The 8,317-nt window shown below is 34.9% G+C and overlaps 1 pseudogene; it reads left to right on the top strand.

The window, feature by feature from the left end:
- Nucleotides 1–1,134: 1,134 nt before the first annotated feature.
- On the top strand, nucleotides 1,135–5,882 carry LOC120070169 (annotated as a pseudogene).
- Nucleotides 5,883–8,317: the final 2,435 nt, after the last annotated feature.

Below are 8,317 nucleotides of genomic sequence, written 5' to 3'. Positions count from 1 at the left end.
GCAACAATGGAACTTTTGAGTTTTGGAGGATTATGAAATGTAAAATTTGTTCTTTTTAAAATTTGGAGAGGAAGATGGTTTATATAGAGATGGAAAAAATTTTAGAAACCACAATTAATTTGGACCATTGGATTTTGGAAAAGAAAAATCAATGGTGGAGATTTTAAATTAAACTAGTCGTTAGATACAAAAAAATATATAATATTAAATTCATTTTCTTTTGAAATTCATTTTCTGTTTTAAATTAATCCAAAAAAATAAAAAAAACATACCATATGTAAAAAACTAGCCGTTAAACACAAACATAAAATAATATTAAATTCATTTTCTTTTAAATCATTCTCTTTAAAATCAATCCAAAAAATAAAAAATATACAGGTGTAAAAAACTAGTCGTTAAACACAAACATAAATAATATTAACATGTATTTTCCTTTTAAATTTCTTTTTAATTTCAATTTTTTAATTTTAAATCAATTCAAAAATCAAAAGTCCATCATATGTTAATCTCTTAATGATCCACCATTCAACCAATATGCTGCCACATGTCTACATGCAAATGGTCTGGTTATGCCACGTCATCCACCACAATATTTTCTCTATAGACTTGTTTCGGTCATATCATCCTCGTTTTAACTCCGATTTGAGTGATTCAAGAGATGATGGAATCGTTGTTCTGAGCTCTACGCTATGGACATATTAACACACTAAGATTTTCAGCAATTAAAAATTGAGTTTATTATTATCAAAATATTGATTAATTAATTAATTTGAGATTAAGGGCCAAAAAGCCAACAAAGAAAATAACAAAGTTTCCTAATTATAGCCTAAATATATGCATAACACATAAATTAAGGCTTAAATATCTCAACCGTAGAGAAACTAAAATGATATTTTATGTAAGTTTTCATCACTTTTTACCCAAAAAAAAAAAAATCTACTTCTAAAAAGGAAAAGTAAAAAATGTTTTCTAGAATAATGTAGAAAATAACTTTTCGATAAACCACACGTAACCTAACTATTCTCGAGGAAAAATCTATCACTATAAAAACACCAACTAACAAGTAGAAATTAAAGAAGCCAAGCTTGGGAAAGTTCTATATATTGGCTTTTTCTCTTATGCTTTTTCTCAACTATGGAGACAATAAGAAAAGAGCTAGAAGATAAACATGATAAGAAGGAGCCATTTTCAGTAGTGAAGCCTAAACGGGCTTTTTTAAAGAGAAAGTGTACCACTTTAGATCGACGGTCTGTTGGTGGAATTTTTTTCTTGCATGTGCTTTCTCTCTTGGCACATAGAAGTTTTAAACTTCCCAAATGGCTTGAGTACTCATTTGCTTATATTGGAGTACAAGCCTTTCAGGTTTGTGATCTTAGTGTTATAAATTTTTTTCTAAAAAAAAAAATAATTAAAATGATAGCTGGAAAATTAAGAGTTTGTAACCTTGACCTTTGTATAATCTTTTTGAGCTCTTTTCCAAATTTTTTTTCTTGACTTTTTTATATGAATATATCGAGTACAAGGTATGATGAGGATGCTAAGAATATGTTAACCTAATTGAGATATTTTGGTACACCTACTGATTCATAGATCTTTTAATTTCTTTTTCTAAAAATGAATTGATAACTTTTTTTTTTTTTTACTACAGGGTGATCTAATTGATTGGGTTAGTACCCATAAATATCACCATCAGTTTGTTGATGTAGAACAAGATCCACACAACCTTTTAGAAGGATTTAGTCACATAACTTGGATGTTCAATTTGTATGCTTTGACTGAGAAGATTTACCCGAAAAATCTTAAAGATTTTGAAGAAAGGGAAGCAAAACAAAAACTATCTCACAATTGGTTTGTGGTTTTTCTAAAGTATGGAAGACCAAAGAATGTTGAGGATTTGCAGAAACAAGCTAGTAGGTTCCTTCGTAAAATATACCTTCTTCATCGGATAACTCTTGCAATTGTTCTCTAGAAATTTAGAGGACTTCCCTTTGTTGTTTGGGGAATGGTAAGTGTTGAAATGCCTTGAATCTATTTGCTGGTGCTTCGAACAACCTAGGGTTTAGAGCAGTGTGATATATAAACTCTCTAACCTAGAGGCGCCGTTTTTTTATGTAATTCTGAAAATATTCTCTGGAAATAATATTGTTCTCCATCTGCCCGTGGACATAGCTAACACACTGTTAGTGAACCACGTATATCTATGTGTCGATCTTCCCTACTCTACGTTCCCTTTTTTGTGTTCTTTAATTGTCGATTTTGCAACAGTAAGAATTAACATGAAAAGAGGAAAAATAATCTTTTATTTGCCTTCATTTCTTGAAATTTTGGTGTCTGCATGCCCTATTTATTGTGTGCATTGAGAACTTGACATATAGATAAAAATAATACTTTTCCCCATATAAAAGCTGTCACTTCTCATTATTGTCTTATTTAAAACCTATTTTTAATAATAAATATTAAACCCAGAGACATTATGAAGTAGTTTTATAGAACCGATGATTATTTATTAAGTTTTATCATCTATATCTCTACACCAATCACTGTCAAAGTATTCTATCAACTTGTATTCACTAGTCTCTGTGTAGAAAAGCCCAAGTGATTCCGTCCCTCGAATATATCGAAGAATTCATTTAATGGCCTTGAGGTGCAAGAGCCTTGGATCCTCCACGTATCGACTCACTACACCAACACTATATGCAATATTCGGTCGTGTGCATGTGAGATATCATTGACTCCCTTCCAAACTGCGGTATTCACGTGCATTTACTTGATCTCCTCCCTCAAATTTAGAGAGTTTTGTGCCAAGCTCCATTGGTGTTGCTACAGGCTTGCATTCTTCCATCTTATTTCTCTTCAACACAGCCTTCGTATATGCTTCATGTGAAACAAAAATTCCAAAGTTTTCTTATTCAAGACCAAGAAAGTATTTCATCAATCCTAAGTCTTCCATTTCAAACTTTCGCGTCATAGCATCTTTAAAGTCCACAACCAAGTTCTCATTGCTCCCCATGAAAATAAGATCATCAACATAAAGGGCAATGATAAGTAGATTACCTTCTTTTTTCTTTACGTATAATGCATACTCGTAGGGGCATTGTATGAACTTGTTCTTCTTGAAGTAAATATCAATTCGAATGTTCCATGCTCGAGGTGCTTGCTTTAACCTATAAAGCGCCTTCTTTATTTTCAATACTTTATTTTCCTTTCGAGATTTCATGTATGCAGAGGGTGCTCCACATACACTTCTTCTTCAAGAACTCCATTTAAAAATGTTGATTTTACATCCTTTGATAGATAACCCACTTAAATTGTGCAGTTAGAGATAAGAGAAGTCGAATTGTCTCCATGCTTGCAATTGGAGCAAAAACTTCGTCATAATCGATTCCTACTTTTTGTCTGTAACCTTTTGCAACTAGACACACCTTGTACCTTTCAATCTGACCTTAGGCATTCATCTTCTTCTTGTAAACCCATTTTACACCAATGGGTGTATATCAATCTGACAAACTGTAAGTGTCATAAGAATATTTTGTCCTCCATGTTGACTTGCAAACACCTCTCTTATACATTCTTCAGGTTGAGTTTGAACGTCCGATTCTTCCCTATCGCAACATGTGCGAGCACCCGATCATTTCTGTCCTTCAAGTGCAATATTCGATCTTTCATGAAGACCGAGCATCCTTTCTCCAATAACTGTCCCATACTTAGAATATTACTTTTCAAGTCAGGTATGTAGTAGACATCCTTCATAGTACCTTCTTTTCCATTCCTTTGGGAAAAACGTATTTTTCCTCGACCTTTGACTTGAACCTTTGATGTATCTCTAAAAGAAATGTATCCATCTTCTATCTCTTGCATATCAACAAAAAGATATTTGTGCCCACACATATGGTTGCTTTCACCGATGTCAAGATACCACACCATGTCACTTTTTGGAGTGATGCCTTCATGGGCCATCTTGAGAACACCGTCATCTTTGGTCTTATCTTCTACAACTAAGTTTGCGTTTTCTTCAATCTTCTTCTCGGCATAGCAATCTTTTGCGTAGTGTCTATATTTTCTACAATTGTAACACTCAACATTTGGACGATTTGAGCGACAGCCTCTTCCACGACCTCGACCTCATCCATGCCAATTTAGTTGGCTCGTTTCTTCTTTCTCTTCATTGGTGTTTCCACGACCACGACCTCTGCTGCAACCGAAACTACGACCACCACGACCACGTCCTCTTCCTCGGTTGTGTTGCACATACATTGTCTTGTCTTCTTTGATGGTCATCTTTTTTTGTAAGGCTTCCTCCAAGACCTCTTGTTTCTTTTTCTTCTTTCTTTGTTCATGTGCTTCAAAGGAACCTGCAAGATCATTAATTGTCATTTCTTCCAAATTCTTTGATTCCTCGATAGCACATACTACATTCTCAAAATCATTTGTCAATGATCGAAGGATTTTCTCCATAACCCTGGCATCTTCAAGAGTTTTTCCATTGCATTTAAGTTGGTTTACCATCGTTTGAACCTGGGTGATGTAGTCGGGTATTCCTTCTCTCCTTCCTTTCATGGTTTCTAATTCGCCTCGAAGATTTTGGTGTCGCACTTATTTGACTCGATCAACACCCTTGAAAACCTTCTCTAGTGTGTCCATGCTTCCTTCGATGTCTTTGCACCTACAATTTTCTCGAAACCTGACTCATCCACAACTTGGAACATGAGATAGAGAGTGGTTTTGTCTTTCATGCACATCTCTTTTATCGCCCTCAATTGGTTTGCTGATGGATTTGCAATTGGAGCCTCCTCCTTAAGACCTTCTTGGACTACTTCTCATGTGTCTTGAGCATCGAGCAAGGTACACATTTGAATACTCGCATTGTCATAGTTTATCTTGGTGAGTTGTGGTAACTGCATTTGTCCCAACACTGTGCTCCCATGGTTCGACATAGCTCTGATACCAAATTAAAAAAAAAAAATTGTTTGAGTGGTGGAGCTTTTTATTGAAGAGAGAGAGAATAAAGTATAGACATAATACTCAATCTTCTATTGATTTCTTTTAGACATAATACTCAATCTTCTATTGATTTCTTTCTCAACATTGTCATCAGAAAGATTACAATACCACTATATATAGCCTCACAAAATGTCTCCCTAAATTCCTTCAATAAATCACTAATAAAAGCAAATGAAAAAGATTACAGTAATTAAGATAGAATTTCAAAAGTTGCAATAATTCTTGACCCTTCGTTACTCAAACTACCATAAATTTCCATAAAAAAACACCAAACGACTTGAGACTTAAACCATCATAAAGTACACATTCGAGTCATCAAAATCTATAGGTCACACATTTAATTTGAATATGGTTTGACCTTCCAAATGCTTGCTAAAAACCACCCAAAAACCTGACAATTTGAGTTTAATGCTCACCAAATTTACCATGCCACATATGGGGCTACAGAAAATGGAACACCAATGATTTATCAAAGAACAATTGGTGTTGTCTCTTCTTCCTATTAAATACTTTTTTATAAAGTGCATGGTGATGTTGGACATAAACATAAAAATTTACCTACGACACTTGTAATTTAACCTTTTTGTTTTCCCTAATTATCAAGGTCCAGGATGTTATATATTTTGTTAATTAAATAACATTTTGTGTTATTATGTTTGACACACAGGGTGCTAGGGTTGATTACTTGTGAGGAGGGTTGGCACAGTAACCACTATGCTTTTGGATATTCAGCAAGACATGGGCTTCAATGGTGGGAATTTGACTTCACATTGTGGGTTATCTTATTACTTCAAGCTCTTGGATTAGCAACTGATGTGAAATTACCCTCTCAACTTCATAAGCAAAAGTTGGACATCCAAGATAAAACCACTTCACCATGACTTCTTTTCATTACTATTGTCTTATGCATTAATTGGTTTTTGTTCTATGCTGGTTTTTTCATTTAAAAAATATAATATATGTATATGAAGGTGATATGACTTCTCAAATAATGTGTTGAAGGTAATATGGATTTTGTATTATGTCCTTGTTGGGATTGGTGTCCTAATTCTCCCAGAGTCTCGTTGTTTTGTAAAGATACACATTGTTCAATGAATAAAATAAGTGTTATTTAATTCTGACATTTACTCATATCCAATAAACAAAGCTCCTTGGTTATCTTATGTGAACTTAAGCATGTATATGTGATATACAAGTGGATCAGGTCTTAAGTGATAACCTAAATAGGTCTGTAGTATAAGGATTAAGGTGGGATACCTGGTCCTTTGACACTACGAATACGACCCGCTTTGTAGAGGTTTGCAAGTGTTGTAAACTACTACAGATGGTAGATCCTGACCATTCATGTGGAGACGTGGAGCGGGGGTGTCCTATACAAAGAGTTTGTATAAGACCTGGACCATAAGATGATTAGACTCTATATATAACGTCGTTGATACTAGAGACTTACATCTCACCTAAACGACCATAGGTGACACAACCTCAATCCTGAGTGTTTTGCGAACTCCTGCCTTTGAGGGTGGTCCTTTGATTAGTATGGGTTAGAATGGCCAGATTGCCAACTCAACATGCCTACCTTTTTGGGGACTTGTCTGATCTGGGAGCTGGGAACTCAATCCATAATATGGAATTCACTCATTTCTCGAAGCAGGGATAAGTAGAGAGATTGCTCCCTTAAGGGCTGATTTTGGGCTTGAACATAGTGGCCACAGATTCTCTTTGAAAGAGAAGACTTGTTCATAGTAGGACTATGACTTATGTTCATAGAGGAATCAGTGGTACTTAAGGAGACAGATCTAACTATAGGGGCATAATGGTTATTGGCCCAGCTGTACTTACAAACGATCTGTGAAGGGTTGTCGAACTACTGATTGGTTAAGATGGACACATAATATATCTTTGATAAGGAGAATTTAGCTGTCTGTCTTTAGTAGAGTGCCTGGCAATTAACAGATAGTGGATTCTGTGACTACAGAATTTAGTCAGTTATTCACGTACCGTTGGAGCTTCGAGCTACAAGTCCATAAGGTCCCCTTGGTAGCTTAATGGATTTAGTTGAGGATTAGTTCTTGGTGTTGATTTGAAATGTTCAAATTGACAAGAGGTATTTTGATTATATATTATATAATCGGTATGATGTATGAGATACATCTAGTGGAGGATTGATATAAATAGATTTACATTAAGTACCATGGAATAGAAAAAGAACTATGGGTTATATGTTTCATGAGATGAAATATTAAAACTATAGTTTATAAATATAGTATGATAAGTTGGTTATCATTTATATATATAATAATATTAATTATAGGATAATTAATTCTTTTTCTTTTAAATAACCAAAGTAGTGGGTGGTTATTGAATCATGGTAACTGTGAGTTTAAAAGGAAAATGGTTTTCCTATTTTCAAAAAAGGAGTTTTACAAACGATTGAAAAAGTTCTAAGATTTCTCTTCGCGCAAAAGAAACTCACATAGTCGTCAAGTAAATACGGATTTATTAAATGACGGCTGGGCGAGCTAAACGATCGTGCAATGAAGAGCTAAACAATTGTGCAGTATTTACTAAATGATCACATAGTTTTGCTAGACGATCGCTTGCCCTAAGTAAACGATCGTGTAGAGTCTGTAAGTGACAGACTAAGCTAAACGATGAGCTAAATGATCACATAGATTTTGCTAGACGATCGCTTAACTTTATCTAAACAATTGGGCATCGACCTATACGATAGGTCTCCACCATCTCTCACTTACCCAGTCGTGTACGCGATCGGTGTTTCCTCCGTTCGTCTGCCTCATACCAAGTCCGAACAGAGCCCACCCTCTGGATTCTCACACCGAGAATACCAAGGTAGACTTGTTGGTGGTGTCAGACTTAATTCGACACCATTGAGGTTTTCTAGAGGTCGTTCGTGTTGCAGAGGAATTCTGACCGAGGTGATCGTTGAGGACGAGCACGAAGTGTTCGTTGCGGTGTTGCGGTCGTGTAGATCGAGTGTTCATGGTCGCTGTTGTTCAAGCGGTCGTGCAACAGAGCATGGAGACGAGGCTTCAAATGTTCATAGAGTTCCTCTCTTGTTCATTTGAGTTTATTCATGCTGTAATTTCTCTTTATGAATTGTATAACCGTTTGTTTGAAGTCGACTGTAAATGTATTGTTCATTCATGATTGTGATTTGGAATAATCTTGTTTCGCTGCTCATGGAAATCTCGAATTCGATTTCCTTCAGTTCTCAAACTTATTTACTAAAATGAACTTATTGTATGTATGTTTAATATATTTATTTTAAAAACTATTTTTAGATCCAATTTTATAA

The sequence above is a fragment of the Benincasa hispida genome, chromosome 1, assembly GCF_009727055.1.
Source record: "Benincasa hispida cultivar B227 chromosome 1, ASM972705v1, whole genome shotgun sequence".
Taxonomy (NCBI): domain Eukaryota; kingdom Viridiplantae; phylum Streptophyta; class Magnoliopsida; order Cucurbitales; family Cucurbitaceae; genus Benincasa; species Benincasa hispida.
This window is presented reverse-complemented; position numbering and strand designations above follow the sequence as displayed.